An 18127-nucleotide genomic window follows, 5' to 3' on the forward strand; every position below is an offset into this window, starting at 1 on the left:
GTGTGAGGAGAACTTTGCCAAAGATATAAAATGGGAGCTTTTGGACCTCGGTGCCCAGTCAATTGGGGCACCAGTCTGTGAACTCCTGGTGGATGATCATTTGACGCATTGTGTAGACCCATGTGAGATCTGATCAAACCATAGGAATATTCCTCTGCTTATTTCCAGGGGGCCTCTGGCAGCAAAAACTTGAAACCGTGTGTTATATCACCAAGTCTTCCAAAAAGAGAAAAAAAGGAAAGAAATATGCTTAAAATAGTTAAAAGCTGCTTAAAACTAGGAGAGAAACACACACACACAATTGGCTAATGGGGAACGCCTGGGTTGCTCAGTGGTTAAGCATCTGCCTTAGGCTCAGGTTGTGGTCCTGGGGCTCTGGGATTGAGTCCCACATCAGGCTTGCCCTAGACAGCCTGCTTCTTCCTCTGCCTATGTCTCTGCCTCTCTCTGTGTCTTTCATGAATAAATAAATAAAATCTTAAAAAAAAAAAAAAAAGAATTGGCTGATGGTATAATGTGGGATTTTCTGCCTTCTAGCATCTTCTTATTACAATGTAGGAATGGGACAGAATTCTCTGACATGGATGGTACACACCACGCTAGGGGACCTGGGGCTAGAGAAAAGAGGCCCTAGCAATAGTGAGAATAGTATTTTTCTGCTGCAAAATTTCAAGGGAGCCTCTTGGAAAGCTGGAGTTCCTCATCTTTGTCAGATGTTAGGAAAATGCATAATGTTTGGTACCATCTCTCTGATTTTATAGAGGAGGAATAGAGGCTCAGAGGAAAATGATACTTGGGAGATCACGGGCCAAGGAGAATAGAAAGGAGAAAGAGAGGATGGAGTGGTCATGAAAATGTGCCATCTCCATCTTCTACTGTGAAGAGTAAAATTCCCTAGCTGGCCACCACCTCTGCCCCTCTAGATCCACTGCCACCATTGTGTGGAGATCTGCTGCCCAAGGCTGCTTCCTCCAATGACTGAGCATGGCAGAGGGACTAACTAAGGTGAGCCTGTTCTATCAAGAGGACCCTGACTTTGGCTTGAGGATACCACATCAGCTTGCCAGAGACTCTTTCTTCCCAATCTTCATTCTTTTCCAGTTTTTAAAATGAAGTAATCTATCTTCTCATTATTGAGTTACAAGAGTTCTTTTTATATTCTGGATATAATTCATAGGTCATATATATAACCTAAGACATATATATATATATAATGTATATATATTTTATCCCATTATATGGCTTGTCTATTTCTTTTTCAATGGTGTATTTGAAAGAGCACAAGTTAAAATTGTGATGAAGCCCAATTTATATGGGCTTTTATATGTTATATGTTTATATGTTTTGCTTTTCATGCCCAATTTAAGAAATCTTTGCCTACCCCAGTGTCACAAACATTTTCTACTATATTTTTTTCTACAAGGTTTATATTTTTAAATATTATGCTTAGGTTTATAATTCAACTTAAATGTTTATGCATGATGTAAAGTAATAGTTGAGGTTCATTTTTTAATATGGATTTTCAGTTGTTCTAGCACCATTTCTTGAAAGAGCATCAGTTCTTTCCCCATTGAATTACCTTGATACCTTTATAAAAAATCAATTGACTATATAATATGTGGGTATATTTTAGGACCTTCTACTCTTTTCCACTAATCTATATGTCAAGCCTTGTGCCAGTACCACTGCACAAGGGCTTTCTTTCTCTCTTTCTTTCTTTCTTTCTTTCTTTCTTTCTTTCTTTCTTCTTTCTTTCTTTCTTTCTTTCTTTCTTTCTTTCTTTCTTTCTTTCTTTCTTTCTTTCTTTCTTTCTTTCTTTCTTTCTTTCTTTCTTTCTAGTTTCCTCCCCAGTTTTATTAAGAAATAATTGACATATATCACAGCATAAGGTTCAGGCATACAGTATGATGCTTTGATTTACATATATCATGAAATGACTACCACAGTAGGTTAGTTAACATTCATCATCTCATATAGATACAATAAAAAGAAACAAAAAAATGTCTTCGTGTGACAAGAATTCTTAGGATCTACTCTCTTAACTACTTTCCTACACATCATCTAGTAGTGTTGACTATGGCCATTGTATTTTACATGACATCTCTAGTACTTATTTATCTTATGACTGGAAGTTTGTATCTTTTGACAAGATTCCTCCAAATCTACCTTTCCCCACCCATACCTCTGGTAACCATGAATCTTATTTTTTTTTCTGTAAGTTTGGTGTTTTTTAATTTTTATTTTTTTAAGATTTATTTATTCAGAGAGAGAGAGAGAGAGGCAGAGACACAGGCAGAGGGAGAAGCAGGCTCCATGCAGAAAGCTCCACGTGGGACTCGATTCTGGGTCTCCAGGATCACACCCCGGGCTGCAGGCGGCGCTAAACCGCTGCGCCACCGGGGCTGCCCAGTTTGGTGTTTTTTAGATTGCACATATAAATGAAAACATGCAGTATTTATCTCTGTCTGACTTGGGGTCATGTTAAGTCTGTCCATGTTGTCATAATGATTAAATTTCCTCTGGAAATTTACACATACATATGCACATACATACCACATACATACCACAACTTTATCCACTCATGTTATCAGTAGACACTTAGTTTTTTTTCATATCTTGGCTATTGTGAATAATGCTATTAATGTGGGGGTGCAGGTATCTTTTCAAGTTAGTGTTTTTTGTTTCCTTTGGATATATTCCTAGAAGTAAAATTGCTGGATTATATATATATATATATATATATATATATATATTTGTTTCTAGGACCTCCATGCTGTTTTCCTATACTGGCTGCACCAATTTATATTCCCACCAACAGTGCACAAGGGCTTCCTTTTCTTTACATCTATGCTAGCATGTATTATCTCCTTTCTTTTTGATGATGGCCAGGCATGAAGTGATATACCTCATTGAATGACACTCTCTTTTGATTATAGCTCATTTTGTAGTAAGTCTTAAAATCAAATATTGTAAGTCCTCCAAATTTGTTCTTTTCTTTCAAAATTGTTTTGGCTCTTCTAGGTTTTTGCATTTCTGTATGAATTTTAGAAACAGCTTATCAATTCCTACAGTAAAGTTTATTGGGATTTTGATTGGGATTGAGTCTATAGTTCAATTTGGGGAGAACTGGTATCTTAGCAATACTGTGTCTTGTGAAATAATAGAAAAAAAAATATGTTTCTGTCCCCGATTCCTGGCACAGAGGTCCTAAAACAGTTGTAATTTCCTGAATGTTAAGAGCACAAGTAGCATCTTCTGTTCTAATATTTAGTCTTTGATCTTGGTTCCTAACAAAGAGCCCCTAAATCCCTTGGAATTCCCTGGATTATAGGAATTTTTTTTTTGTGAGGTGACTCTTGGTGGGTTCCTAGATGGCTTCAGGATGCATGATGGTCACCAGAAAGATGTAGCCACAATTAGAAGCTTTGAACTTTCAGCCCACCTCCTATTCTTTGAGAAAGCGAGAGGATCTACAGATTGAGTTAATGATCAATCATGCGTACACAATACAACCTCCATAAAAATCCTAGAAGCATAGGGTTTGGAGAGCTTCTGAGTTGGCGAACACATCCACTTACTGGGAGGGTGGTATACTCCAACTCCACGGAGACAGAACCTCCTACATTTGTACACTTCCAGACTTTGCCCCATGTATCTCTTTGCCTGGATGTTCATCTATGTCTTTTATCATATCTTTTATTATATAATAAATCTAGTAAGTGTTTCCTTTACTTTTGTGACCTATTCCAGCAAGTTACCAGACCTGAGAAGGGAGTCACAGGAACCCTGATATATAGCAGGTTGTTTGTTGGTCAGAGGTATAAGAGACAACCTAGGACTTAAAATAGGCACCTGAAGTGGGGACAGCCTTATTGTACTGAGCCCTTTATTTGTGGGATCTAATGCTAACTCCAGGTAGACAGTGCAGAATTGAGTTGAACTGTAGGATACCCAGCTGTATTGGAGAGTTTGGTAAGTGTAGGAACAGATCCACACTTCTATTCAACACTGTCTGAAGAGTTGTGTGAGAAAAAAGGAGAAAAAAGGAGTTTTTCCTAGCCAGTCTATAGTTCAGTCTGGGGAGAACTGATGTCTTAATAATATTCAGTCTTCCAATACATGAACATGGTATATCTCTCCATTTTGGATTGTAGATTTAAATACAAGTTTTATTCCAGTGTTTCATGTGTCTTCTTTCATGGGTATCCTTAATTTTCTCTGTCTTCCATTTCAACCACTTTCTCTCTGAATCTTTTTATTTCTTTATTTCATTTTCATTTTCTTTTATATTTTCCTGCCATTCCTCAGTACTCTTTATTAAAACTTCATTTGAAAAAAAAAAAAAAAAAAAAAAAAAACTTCATTTGAGTATATTCTCCACTGGGGACTCATAATGTAGCTTTCATTCCTAAGATGATTTTGTCTTTTCTTTCCTGACTTCGATATATCTACCTATCTATCCATCTACCTACCTACCTACTTACCACTTTGTCCATTTCTGATCTTGGATTTGAATTTCTGATTTAAGGAGTTTTTCATATTTTCTAATGCTTGTTTGAGGATATCCCACTTGGAATTTTGTGTTTTGCGATTGCTCTGTGGTTGTTTTTCAGTAAAAACTGTCTTCAACTGAGATGTTTTTATCCTAATTAATTTCTTCTCTTTTGAGTAGCTTCGTGTGGATTTATGATACTTCATTTCATACTTCATTCAGAGCAATTTGCCATTCCTAGTTCAAGATCACCCTCTTCTGTCAATGTAGTGAAGTACAGTTACTTTAAGAGCTGGCTGGTTTTGTTTTTTTAAGTTTGAGGTGGATAATTCTTTTGTGTTCTTTTCATTATTTACCTATTCCAGTTTTATAATATCCTATTATGATTCTATTGATATTACCTTATTGTATTTCTTTGAAGATTTCAGACAGATTCATTTCAAACTTCTTTTCATCTGTCACCTCAGGATATAAATTTCTCTTTTATAACTACTTTTCATTGTGCTAAATGTGTTTCTAAACTTTTCCTTGAAATCTCATACTGTGTGGGAATTTTCTCCTCTACTTCCCTTGTCTGTGTGGTAATTTCTTAACTGCCTTAGCCTTGGTCTCCATGGATTGACCAAACACAATCCATGTCATATATTTACAGTTTAGCTCAGAACTCCCCATTTCTGTAGCAACAATTCTCCAGAATTCACATGGTACAGACCGGGAGGGGACTCTGCTATGGACACTGGCCCTGAGCAAGTAGTGTGTTTCTGCCAGAATTCTAGATGTGTGGGTGGAGCTATGTCACCCACTGTTCTTGGGTGGGAAGCCCAGCACAGGTTCTTCTTACAGAAGGTGCATTCTGGCTTACCTAGGAGGTATTTAACTCCACTTTTGCTTGCCTGGCTCCAGTCCTACCTTTGGTTCCCGTGACTTAACATTTTGCTTATTAAGTTTGTCTCTCTCTTTTGAGCCACTGAGATTTTGCTCTTGTGTTTTGAGAGTAGTGTTTAAATATATATCTTAATATATTATCTCTCATTCTTATAGATTTGAGGTGCAAGAAATAGGATTGAGTATATTTATTTTGAGAACCTTTTCTAGAGGTTTTTATGCCTCTTAAAAAGTGAGAATGAGGGGCACCTGGGTGGCTCAGCAGTTGAGCATTTGGCTCAGGTCATGATCCTGGGGTCCTGGGATTGAGCCTCATGGGCTCTCTGCTCAGCAAGGAACCTGCTTCTTCCTCTCCTTCTGCTATCCCTCCCCTGCTTGTGCTTGCTCGTTCTCAATCTCTCTCTCTCTCTCTGTCAAATAAATAAATAAAATCTTAAAAAAAAAAAAAAAAAGAATGCCTTGGCCACATAACATGATGTTTTGATTACAAAAGATGGTTCTGATGGCTACAAACCAGAGGAAGCTTTGTGGTGTGGGATTGTTGGTTGTGATCAGATCACTTTTCAGTAGCACCAGTTGAAGATAAAGAGTAAGAAGGCAGGACTAGGAAGGGATGGCAGATGGCAAGAATCTCCAGTTTGCAGGCAACTGGCCAGGATCCAGGCTCTGATGAAAATCTAGGAGATTGCGGTAGGGGCCAGTTGGCAGGAGGCATAATGGGGAGCTAACATTTATTGAAGGGTTGCTGAGTTTGGGCCAGGCACTGTTTAGACCCTGAAAATAGAGATGAACAAAACATAGTTCTTACCTTCATGAAACTTAAGAGTCTAGGGCAGTGTTGTGCCCAAGATCGCGAATCCGAGAAACCACCGAGGAGCCGACACCGATGCAAACACACGAGGGTTTATTTACAAGCTCGAGCTTGGGTCCAAGTGAAACCGACACAGCGGAGCAGGGACTTGGACCCTGAGGTGGGTTTCAGCTTAGTTTTAAGGGCTGGTCTAGGGGACCCCCAGAAGGGGTGGAGGAATTTCTCAAGTTCTGCTTACATTCTGATATGGGGGTTTCAAGCGCATTGAGCTCTGTTCTTATTCTAATAGGGGCTTCCTGCCCTTGGCTTGGGCTGTTTTTATTCTAATGTGAGGCTTTCTAGGATGTTAAGCTGTAAGCTGTTTTCTTCCCGTAACTGAAGTAAGGTAAAGTTCAGCTCTTATTCACAGGGGCCTGGGATGGCTGTACTTGTGCTAACGCTGAACTTAAAGTGGAATGGCCTTAATTTTCTCAGCCTCCACATTTCCCCCTCTCAGAGGAACCTAAGGAAGGACCCAATCATGGGTCCAGGTTCCTCTCAGAGTGAGCCAGGGGGAATGATTAAACCAGGATTCGAACCAACCTTGTTGCTGTTCTCGCTCCCATTTACATTCCAGTGAAGAAGCAACATCCTACGTTTAAGGCAGCACATACCTCCCCCCTTTGTTGTAAGAAGACTAAGTCTAATCCTCTTTTATTTTGAAGGACAACCTCAGACTAGGGAGTCTTGGAGGTGGGAAATAAGTGAGAATGGCACAGTCTTAGCTTTAGGGGATTGTCCTTGTCTGGTTGGCTTTTCCATTTTGGAACAAAGTCCTTGAAAACGGCACGTGGGTCAGTTGGCCGGAGGGGGTGTAGTGGACCCAGGGAGTAATCCCGTCGACCTTGAGAGCGGTGGGAGTGGTCAGGATGGAAGGTCCCTTCCAGCCAGGTTGAAGTGTCTGGTGTTGGTATCTCCGCACCTACACCCAGTCACCTGGCCGATATCGATGGGGGTTCGGGGGACCAGTCTCATAGAGGGCCCTCAGCTAAGACCACACCTGCTCATGGGTTCGTTGTAACATTTGGAGGGAGAAAAGAAGTTGATGATCATCAAACTCAGCAAGCACCTCAGGTTTTAAATTGGGGATAACAGGTGGAGGAAGACCAAACATGATCTCATAGGGAGTCAGTCCCATCTTATACGGGGAGTTCCTCACCCTATATAGGGCGAAGGGGAGGAGAGAGTCTCCTCCAGTCTCCAGGGCTAATTTAGTTTACCTGTCCTGGACTCTACCTGTCCTGAGCTCTGGGGCCTATATGCACAATGTAATTTCCAATCTGCCCCGAGTACTAGGGCCACTCCCCGTGTTACCTTAGAGACGAGTCCTGGGCTGTTGTCTGATCCGATCCTAACAGGAAAACCATACCTCGGTAAGAGGTCTTCCAGCAGTTTCTTGGTCACGGTCTGTGCCGTTTCATGTTTGGTGGGAAATGCCTCTGTCCATCCTGAAAAAGTATCTACAAACACTAGTAAATACCTGTATCCGTATTTTCCAGGTTTTACCTCAGTGCAGTCCACTTCCCAGTAGGCTCCTGGACGGTCCCCCTGGAGCCGGGTGCCCGGGTTAGATCCGTGGGCGGAGGCATTAGTTAACTGGCACGCGTGGCAGCTCGCCACGATCTGCTCCATCTTTGCTCGAGAGTCTTTAACAGTGATCTTTGCATGTCTTGAGGTCTCCCATCTTCCTTGTCCCCATGTGAGTGCTCCGATGCATCCTGGATAGGACTCGCCGGCCTAGTTCCTCGGCAGGATGATGCTGGAGTCCGCCGCCCTCCACCAGCCACGCAAGCACTGGGTCACAGGCAAGGGTTTGATCCAGTGTAAGTCAGCATCAGTATAGTTGGGGGTGTCGGGCAGGGTCGGTGCCCCCGGATCGGGTCTCCGTTTCCATGGTTACAGCTGCCCCCCCCCCCCCCCCCCCCCCCCCCCCCCGCGCATCCGATTCCTTTTCAGAGGAAACTGCTGCCGTCCGTGCACCAGGTGGCGTCCGTCTGCAGTGGCTGGTCCTGGAGATCTCTGATTCCCTGCACCTGCGCCAAAATTTCTTCACAGTCAGGCAGAGGGGGGTCCCAGTCTGGGTTTGGGAGACGAGAGGCACGGGGTATTGGCGGACCCTGACAGGGTCTGCCCCCGGCTTTCGTTCTATGTATATGGCCGGTCGGTGCCGGGCCAGCCCAATTCCCCCGGGTTCTGCCCACGCTTGGGGAAATTCCCGCAGCAGCCGACAGTCACTGTCAGTCATTGGGGCTGAGGGCGTTTGGTGGAGACGATATTCGTCTTCTAAACTCAGGACAAGCACCTGAATCGGGTGCCCCTTTGTTTAGGATTTTTGCCCCTTCGGGGTGGAAGCGAACTTGTGCCCCCATCTTGGTGAGCAAATCCCGACCTAACAGCAGGTATTCTAATAGGGACACTCAGGGATGACCATGCAGGAGTGGGATGCCCGGCCCACGCCGAGATCCACAGTCCTTCGGGTAGTCCATGAGTACTGTTTGGTGCCCGTGGCCCCTTGCATAATGTCTTGCTTGCCAATTTCCCTTGGGGTTGTAATAAAACTGAATGTTGTGCCCCAGTGTCCACTAGGAATTCAACAGGTTGCCCCTCCACTTTAAGAGTTACCCTGGGCTCGGGGAGGGGTGCTGAACCCCGACTCCCCTAATCGTCCAGGTCCCCCATTTTCAAGATCTTGGCAGGGGCCTTAGATCTTTTGTTAGGGCAGCTTTTCGCCCAGTGGCCCTCCTCTTTGCAATAAGCACATTGGTTTTTGTTCAGCTTAGGGCGCTCCCGACGGGGACCAGGGTCATCCTCCTTACCTGTCCCTGAAGCCAGCTTCTTGAGGTGCCTCCGTCTTTCCTGTGGGTCATCCATGGTGTGGCCAGCAGGATCCTGGCCAGGTTTCGGGTCTGCCGGTCACTTAGTTTGGTTTGTTGTTCTTCCAGACTTTCTCTATTATTATAGACTCATTCTGCTACTATCACTAAGTCCTGCAAGCTCTTCTCTCCCAGTCTCTCTACTTTTTGCAATTTTTTTTTTTTAATGTCCTGAGTGGTCTGGTTAACAAAAGCCAGGATAATTGCGGCCTTTGTTTCCGGGGCTTCTGGGTTCATAGGTGCACTCCCTAAAAGCCTCTATGACTCTCTCTAAGAAGGCTGCTGGACTCTCACCCTTACCCTGTCTCACATAACCATACCTCGGCCAGATTGGTAGGCTTGTGCGCGGCAGCCTGGAGACCTGCCCCTAGAGTCTGGCGGTGGACCCGGAGTCTCTCCTTACCTTCAGCTGAGATGTGCGCTTTGGGGGGTAAAAAGGGTTTTAGCCAAGGAGGGGAATTCTCGATCATGTCCTGCCAGGACAGGATGTAGGGCACCTGGTCAGGGTGGCCGTCCGGTTCATCCTTGAAGATCTCGGCCTTAACCTGTAAGATAATAGGTAGGTGGAAATTTCCTTCTTGGGGCCATCCCACGTCAAAGGTTGGCCATTCTGATATGCAATAAATTTGAAATTTAGGTCCTGGGATCAAACCCTGCATTGGGCTCCCTGCTAAGTGGAGAGCCTGCTTCTCCTTCCTCTGCCCCATCTTCTGTTTGTGCACACTCTCTCTTGCTGAAGTAAATATAAAGTAAAAATATAAAGTAAAAATAAAGTAAAAATAAAAATTCCTTTAAAAATTTCCCTTATCTCTAAACCTTCTAAGATACGTGTTGGCAATCATTCCCTAAGCATATGGCCCAACAATATACATTTGAAGCGTCTCATGACTAAGGTTTTATTAAACCCAACAATAGCTAGCCCTCTCAAGGTCCTGGAAACCTTGCTTCCAAAATTTCTTAGAGACTTACCCTATCCCTAAGCCCCTCCCAACTTGAAAGTATATAATTGGCCACTCCTCATGACCCCAGTGCAGCTCTTTCTGCCCAGGGGTCCTGTCCCCATGCTTAATAAAATCACCTTTTTTGCACCAAGATGTCTCAAGAATTCTTTCATGGCCTTTGGCTTTGAATCCTAACATCTTTCCTATATCAGCTGCAAGAAAGATTAGTGAGGTCAGTGTAAAGGCTCTTGATGAGGCTGAAGGTGTCGTCACACACAGGTAGCACCCAGGAAAAGACAGTCTGAACCAGACAGGTTTGGTTTGATTGTGTGTGACTTTGTTCTGATTTGTTTGTTTGAAGACATTGGCTAGAGAATAGTTAGAGAATGTTCTATGATGGTGAGGAGAGAGAGGAGCAAGCAGGAATGGAAGGTGGGTCAGTAATCAGAAAGAAACTAGCATTTGGTGTTCAGATCTTCCCTCCCTCCCTCCCTTCCTTCTTTTTCTCCTTCCTTGCCTCTATCCTTTATTTTTTTAAAAAGATTTTATGTATTTATTTGAGAGAGAGGGACAGAGATAGTGAGAGAGAGACAGCACAAGTGGGGAAAAGAGGGAGAAGCAGACTCCCTGCTGAGTAAGGAACCTGATGCCAGGCTAGATCTGAGGACCCTGAGATCATGACCTGAGCTGAAGGCAGATGCTTAACCGAATGAGCTACCCAGATGCCCTATCATTTCTTTTTTTAAATATAGAGGAGATGAGAGAACAAGAAGATATTTAGTGAGTGCCACCTCATGAGAGTTGCCATGAAACACAAACCTACTAAAATATTATTTGCTGTTTATCTGATAGTCACAATCAATCTGCATCCTGTATTTGTATTTGCTAAATGTAGGCATCCTGTACTTACCCAGCCTTGGCTTTTCCACTTCAGCCTCAGGGAATCTCTGGGAAGACAGCTGCCACCAGAGGCAGCCGGGTGCTAAACTGACTCCAGATGACAGCAGTCTTAGGGCTTCTGGGTAACTCTGAGGGTGCCTTCCTTTCTCCTCCAACACACCCCATCCCCACCCCCAACTCAGCCGCAACTTTCCACTGCTCTTTCCTAATCTTGCTCTGTTAAAATAGCTAAATTCTGGAAACATTTAAAACCCTTTCTAAATGTAAAAAGAATCTGTAATGTGATCTACATCCTGCCTTCCTAGTTCATTGCAGCCACAAATTCTTTCTTCCTTTAGAAACCTGAATTTGGGCAGCCCCGGTGGTGCAGAGGTTTAGCACCGCCTTCAGCTGGGGGTGTGATCCTGAAGACCAGGGACCACGTTGGCTCCCTGCATGGAGCCCGCTTCTCCCTCTGCCTGTGTCTCTGCCTCTCTCTCTCTCTCTCTCTCTGTCATGAATAAATAAAATCTTAAAAAAAATAAATAAAAACCTGAATTTGGCTTTAAAGCTCTTGTCACTCTCCCTGTTGACCTGGGTGTCCCCTCCTCTCCCTGCCTTCTCTCCTGCCCTCTAACTACACAGACTCTTTGCTCCCTCATCTCCCCACCTCCTCCTGATGCTGCTTGTCACCATGGTTACATGGGAACCTGTTTCTGTGGTGCCCTCTTCCATAGCTTGCTTCTGAGGTAATTTCCCCAGTGAATTCCAGCTCCTCTCAGCTATCTCTGCCCTCATCTTCCTCCAATGAAGAAAAAAAATTTGGGGAGAGAGAGAGAGGGAGGAAAGAGAGAGAGAGAAGAGAGAAAATCCTAGCTGCTCAGATATAAAAATTCTATCTGCAGCTGAGAGATTTTCTCTAGGTAATGTTACCCCTTCTTTTTGTTTTCCCTGTTTAAGGAGGAAAAGCCACTTTGGTCCTCTCGTACTGTGGTGTCACCTAAATCCATATGTAATGTAACATTTAATTAATTGCTTTTTGGTCTTGGGGCTATAACAACACCCAGTAACTGTTTTCTTCTATAACCGCCTTCAATTCTGGAAGTTAAAAGTGTCCTTTCAGGACAGAAAAAGGAACTGCACTGAACCAAGATCACTGGCTCTGTCATGTGGGGGAGGCATCAATGTAAAAGCATCAGCTGGGTCGGGCTGGGTCATGCCAGAGGTTCTGGAGGACAGTCTTCAGCTGTGTAATGAGATGGCAAAGCTAAAGGTCCCTAGAAAAAGGAACTTTCCAAGAGGGATGGAGTGGAAATATCTCCAACAGTTTTCAAGCCACAGAAATGATTCTGAAAAGCTTTAGGTGCAGCAACATGGAAGCAAAGATCAGAAACAGCAGTGTTTTGATAAGTCTTTGGCTTTTGATTTGCTTGGCTTTTGGTATGCTGAGATTCTGTGAGTTAGGTATTTTTCCATGTTCCTCATGCACTGCAGGATAACCTACTCAAATTATGCAAATGATCATTCAAAGCAAGAGGCAGAATTATGTTAGTGTCTATAATTCTATTGTAACTATGATTCATAGGGTCCACTCTCAGAGAAGACTTGCACCAAATGAACAGTTGAGCAACTTTTTTTTTTTTTAATGTCATTAATGGCTGTAACTCACAGAAACACTTAGAATTCCTGTGTCTTCGGTCACCCACTCCCCTTCCACAGCTGCTGCTGGCCCTCTTGCTTCTAAAACACAGATTTGGACATCCTCTTTCAGCCTGATCTGTGAGTTTCTTTGTGTTATTCTCCTCCCAGTTTTGCTTCATGAGAGTCTCTAAAACAGGACCCTGCTGGGAGGACTATGGGAAAGGAAGAAACCGAACAGAAAAAGGCAGAACCCTCTTTAGCTTATAGGGCCAGGGGAAGGACTGGAAATATGTTAACATCAAGGTTTTTGTCTGGTTAGACTTACATTTTTGAGAACAAAGCTAGCCATAATTTCTTTAAAGCATCTGAGCATCTGCCCAGACCTTTTGGGACAGCTGTCTTAATAGCTATGATTCTTAGTGGTACATCTTACTTGACCCTACTTCTACACATGAGGTCAAAGGAGTCTTGCTAGTTTTCAAAAGCGGTAAAATTCAGCTATACCCCGTCATCTCTGGCTTAATCAAAGAAGAATGGGAGGCAATGAAGTATGGCCCTCGCTTTGTGTGTATTGCCCATACTTACCATCCTCTGAATGAGAACACTGACTTTCTAGAAAAGAAGATGGAGGGCAGGACATCTATAGGGAAAATGAGAGTTAAGTGTTTATATTATCTCTCTGGTGTGTGTGTGTGTGTGTGTGTGTGTTTAAGATTTTATTTATTTATTCATAAGAGACACAGAAAAAGAGGCAGAGACATAGACAGAGGGAGAAGCAGGCTCATGCAGGGAGCTGATGCGGGACTCAGTCCCAGGACCCCAGGATCAAACGCCCTGAGCCAAAAGCAGATGCTCAACTGCTGAGCCAGCCAGGTGCCCCAGTATCCCTCTGTGTTGTGGAGGCAGTGGACATTGGTGGCACAGGCAATGTAATGGTAAATCTGTTGGGGCACACAGGGAAGGATGCACTGATTCAGGCTGAATTTAATGAATCGTTTATATCTTGATTGAGTTATTAGGAGTTTATGTTCTAGTATTCAGCTTTGCATGATCCAAATTGCTATTCTGACTGTTCCTCTTGGGATGACTAGGCTTTGGAAGATTAATCTCCCAGGAGGCAGGACAGTGGATAGATTTCATGGAAGAATGTTATCACTGGGAAGGAAATCTCTTTCCCCAAAACCCCTCCCCACTTTAGCTGTACCTTTTCTGGCACTACCCTTTGTGGTCCTGGTCTCCTGCAGCACAGATGTCCAGAGCAGTTGCCACAGGGTCCCTGGAGAGTCACTTGCAGGAGTAGTCTGGTTCTGCTGCCCTCTGCTGGCCACAGGGGGCATATTCCGCCTGTTAACCATTGGTTCATTGTCTCTCCCCCAAAAGGCTGCGATTATTACCCTCTAATTCTTTTTCCTTTGCAATCCCTCTTATTATTAAGGAGGGTGGCATGGAGCCAGGTTTCAGCTTCCATGTAGAGTTTATCTATCTAACATCCCCGGGTGAATGATTCTGGCACCCATCACAATGGATAATGGGTTATTTCTGGGAAGGGCCCTGAAATATGTCCAGGAAATATCTGAGCTCATCAACTATGCCCTGACTCATTCAATATGTTATCAAATGATATCTCTTGACCTTGCCCCCATATATTATGATAGTTTCTATTTGGGAGCCTCTAAAGAGAAAGCCACTTTCTATAGCATAATAATAATTGCTATTGTTACACTTCCTCTACTATAGTATCCTTGAAGCAGTAGCTGAGTGTTGCAGATATCTCAAATCTTAGCATCAGGTTGACCCTTTAAACTGAAAGTAAAGGGGAGAAGTTTTGGAAAGATGCTAATGGGGGTGAAGTTGGGTATCCTGAAGATAAGGGACACTAAGTTTAGATAGCCCAATGTGCCGGGTTATCAGGGACCAATAACACATGCCAAATTTTATTGTATGCTGTAGACCGCCTTAGAATCTTGGGCTAGCCCCTCTGGCCCTTCCTGGCACACCAATGCAGTCTGGCAGTGCTATGCTTGGGCTATATTTCTGGGACAATATACCCACCATGTAACCTTTCTTCTTTGTCATGGAAGAGCCTTTTAGCAGATGTGTGTGTATAAAAGTGGTCAGCACTTTGCCCCTACACCAGTGTAAATACTGTAAATATGACCATCTGGCTCATGTCATTGATAACTACAGGGCATATTGGCCTCATATTAGGAGGGCAAGACAGGACGGGATGAGCACTGGCTGATATACTATATGTTGGCAAATTGAACTCCAATAAAAAAAAAAAGGAGGGAAAGACAGTAAAATCTTCATCAAACAGAGACATCTCCAAGGACTGAGGCCCTTTTAATCTTTCCATTTTTAGAGAAACTTCTCTTTAAAAAAGTTATCCAAGTATTAAATGAAAATAGGTTTTAAGGGTTGGGAGTGCAGAGCGGATGGAATTGATTCAATCCAGTTCCAAGCTGGGCTATGGAGCAGGTAAATGAGCTAGCTAAAAGAAAAGGCAATAAGGCCCTGAGTGCAGGCAACTTCGATGATGCGTTATAGAGCTCCTCTGAGGCCATTAGGTCAGATCCCCAGAACCACTTGCTTTATGGTAATCGCTCAGCAGCCTATGCCAAGAGAAGTGACAACCAGAAGGCTTATGAGGATGGTTGCAACACCATTAACTTAAAGCCTGACTGGGGCAAGTTCTATTCACTAAAAGCAGCAGCTCTTGAGTTCTTAAACCAATCTGAAGAAGCCAAGTGAACCTATGAAGAGGGTTTAAAACATGCAGCAAATAATCCTTAGATCAAAGAAGGCTTACAGAAAATGGAGGCCCTGGTTGTGCAGAGAGGAAACCCATGGATTATTTCAACATGCTTAATCTGTATCAGAAGTTGGAGAGTGATCCCAGAACAAGGATGCTGTTCACTAATCCTACCTACCAGCAGCTGATAGAGCAACTATGAAGCAAGCCATCTGACCTGGGTACAAAACTAAGATCCAGGGATTGTGACTATTCTCAGTGCCCTCCTGGGAGTGGATCTGGGCAGTATGGATGAGGAAGAGGGAGTTGCAACAGCTCTACTGCTACTTCCTCCCAAAAAGGATACCAAGCCAGCCAGTGGAAGAAGATCTTCCATAGGATAAGAAGCAGGCACTGAAAGAGAAAGAACTGGGGAATGAGGCCTCCAAGACAAAAGACTTTGATATAGCCTTGAAGCACTATGACAGAGCCAAGGACCTGGATCCTACCAACACGACCTACGTAACCAGTAAGGCAGCTATGTACTTCAAGGAGGATGACTGTAGTAAATGCTGGGAGCTTTGTAAGGCCATCGAGGTGGGGTCAGAAAATTGAGAAGACTATTTCCAAAGCTTATGCTTGAATTGGCAACTCCTATTTCAAAGAAGAAAAGTATAAGGATGCCATCCATTTCTATAACAAGTCTTTGGCAGAACACAGAACCCAAGATGTGCTCAAGAAATACCAACAGGTGGAGAAAATCATCAAGGACAGGGAGCAGCTGACTTATATATAAACCCTGACCTGGCATTGGACGAGAAGAACAAAGGCAATGAATGTTTTCAGAAAGGGGACTCTCCCTAGGCCATGAAGCATTAATACAGAAGCCATCAAACAGAACTCAAGAGATGCCAACATGTACAGCAATGGAGCTGCCTGCTATACCAAACTCCAGCACCAGCGGAAACTGTGAGGACTGTGAGGAATGTATCCAGCTGGCGCCAACCTTCATCAAGGGTTACACACAGCAAGGAGCTGCACTAGAGGAGATGAAGCACTACATTAAAGCCATGGATGTCTACCTGAAGGCATTAGATCTGGACTCCAATTGCAAGGTGGCGGCAGATGGTTACCAATGCTATATGATGGCCTAATAGAACCAATGTGACAGCCTGGGGGTGCAGAAGATAATGAGTGACATGGTCATACAGCTTATCCTGGAACAGATGCAGAAGGACCCATACGCACTCAGTGAGCACTTGAAGAATCCTGTAAGAACACAGAAGATCCCGAAGCTGATGGATGTGTGGGTCTGTCACAATTTGGTGATGACTGGCTCATCATCCTCTTTCCTTCACCCTCATGTAGAAAGAGCAGGGACTGCAGCAGCGAGTAGCATGGAGCAGAGAGGAGAGCAAGGGAAAGCAAACAATTTCTCTCTCTCTGTTTACATAGACCAATGTGGAAGATACAGAGTCTTACTGACTTTACTCGTACTGCTACTGCCTCTGGGCCCTCCCAGCACATGCGTGGTGTCTTCTGCTGCCCTGGGGTTCCATGTTTGCTTCTCCATTCCCAGTCACTGTGTCACCTGCTCTCCCATAGTTGGTTATTTTTTATTTGAGGCAATGAGCATGTGTGGGGAGGGGAGGATAGTCTTCCCGACCTCAGGTCCCAACTATATTCACATTGTTTTTAAAAATTCAGATAAAGAATTCTAATAAAAGCAGTAGTAGCAGTCATGCATACTTTGCCATGGCTCTTTTTCCCTCTGATACTGTTACTTAGTAATGTCCCATATAGTGGCTATTCCATCAATTCATGTGTTGATGGAATAGATTATGATGACTTGGAACAGTGCTCTCAGTAACATGTACAAGAAATAAGTCTTTATTATTTTAAGCCAGTAATATTTCAGTGCTACCCAAGTATTAATAATCCAGCTTATCCTGACTGATAACGATCAGTGTAAGTACATCAGTGTAGGTCAGTCATTAGGGCCCTGATTGCAGACACCTGGTTTGAATCCTAGTTCAGCTGTTAGCTACATGCCTTACATAGACTTCCTTACTTCTCTGAACTTCCATTTTTTCTTTAGAAAACTAATAAAAAATATTATTTAAAAAATAATAGCATTGTTACAGGGGTTGAATGACTAAATACACATAAAATATTCAGCACGTTCTACATATATTAAGTGCTTAATAAATGGTAGCTATTATTATTGCTTTCAATCATTAACAATATTTTAACCTATTAACCATAAGTATGCAGGCTATGCGAAGACAGGAGGAATGTGTGTGAGCCAGTAGAGTTATTAAAGTAGATGAAATGCTGCCTTTTAGGAGCTATAAAAAGGGGTAAGATCTTCCAGCTTTGTGGTGAAAATATGTACATGTATGACTATTCTGTGATGGGGAGGGGGATTATATTTGGTCTTTTAAAATAGTATCTCTGCTTGTTCACACTCCATTCACAGAACAAGCCCTCTTTACTAAAACTTAGAGAATTCTGTGCTAAAAATATTCCATTCCCATTTGGTGTAGTGAAATGTCATATCCATTAAACACCAACATACCAAATGCTGCTTGCAGATTCTCAACCCAGCAAACCCAAGTCAACAGGAAATCATGATCAACCTCAGCTTGTTCATACTGTACATCTTGACAATTATTTTAGAGAATATTCTAAGGCTTAAGTGTTATCTTACAGCTATCTTAGAATTATAATTCATATACTCCAGCCAACTAATTTTTAAAGAAAAGCAATTGTGAGCAAGGAAGTGCAAGTGACTTCTCAAGGTCACAAAAGTATAAAGGTGGTTGTATGAGCCAA

General features: G+C 43.1%; 1 long non-coding RNA gene and 1 pseudogene across 2 annotated transcripts; one reads left to right on the forward strand and one right to left on the reverse strand.

Annotated features, from left to right (window-relative positions):
* Nucleotides 1-6259: 6259 nt before the first annotated feature.
* On the reverse strand, nucleotides 6260-11615 carry LOC144301370 (uncharacterized). Of its 2 annotated transcripts, XR_013368193.1 has the most exons (3): nucleotides 10952-11591; nucleotides 9044-9645; nucleotides 6260-8260 (listed from the first exon to the last, which is right to left on the reverse strand). It is a non-coding gene; the product is annotated as an uncharacterized LOC144301370 (long non-coding RNA). The 2 variants fall into 2 exon arrangements; XR_013368192.1 differs by having other exon boundaries at nucleotides 6260-9645; nucleotides 10952-11615.
* Nucleotides 11616-12305: 690 nt separating this feature from the next.
* On the forward strand, nucleotides 12306-16688 carry LOC144300851 (stress-induced-phosphoprotein 1 pseudogene; annotated as a pseudogene).
* The last annotated feature ends 1439 nt before the right edge of the window (nucleotides 16689-18127 follow it).

This window comes from Canis aureus, chromosome 29, assembly GCF_053574225.1.
Source record: "Canis aureus isolate CA01 chromosome 29, VMU_Caureus_v.1.0, whole genome shotgun sequence".
Lineage (NCBI taxonomy): Eukaryota > Metazoa > Chordata > Mammalia > Carnivora > Canidae > Canis > Canis aureus.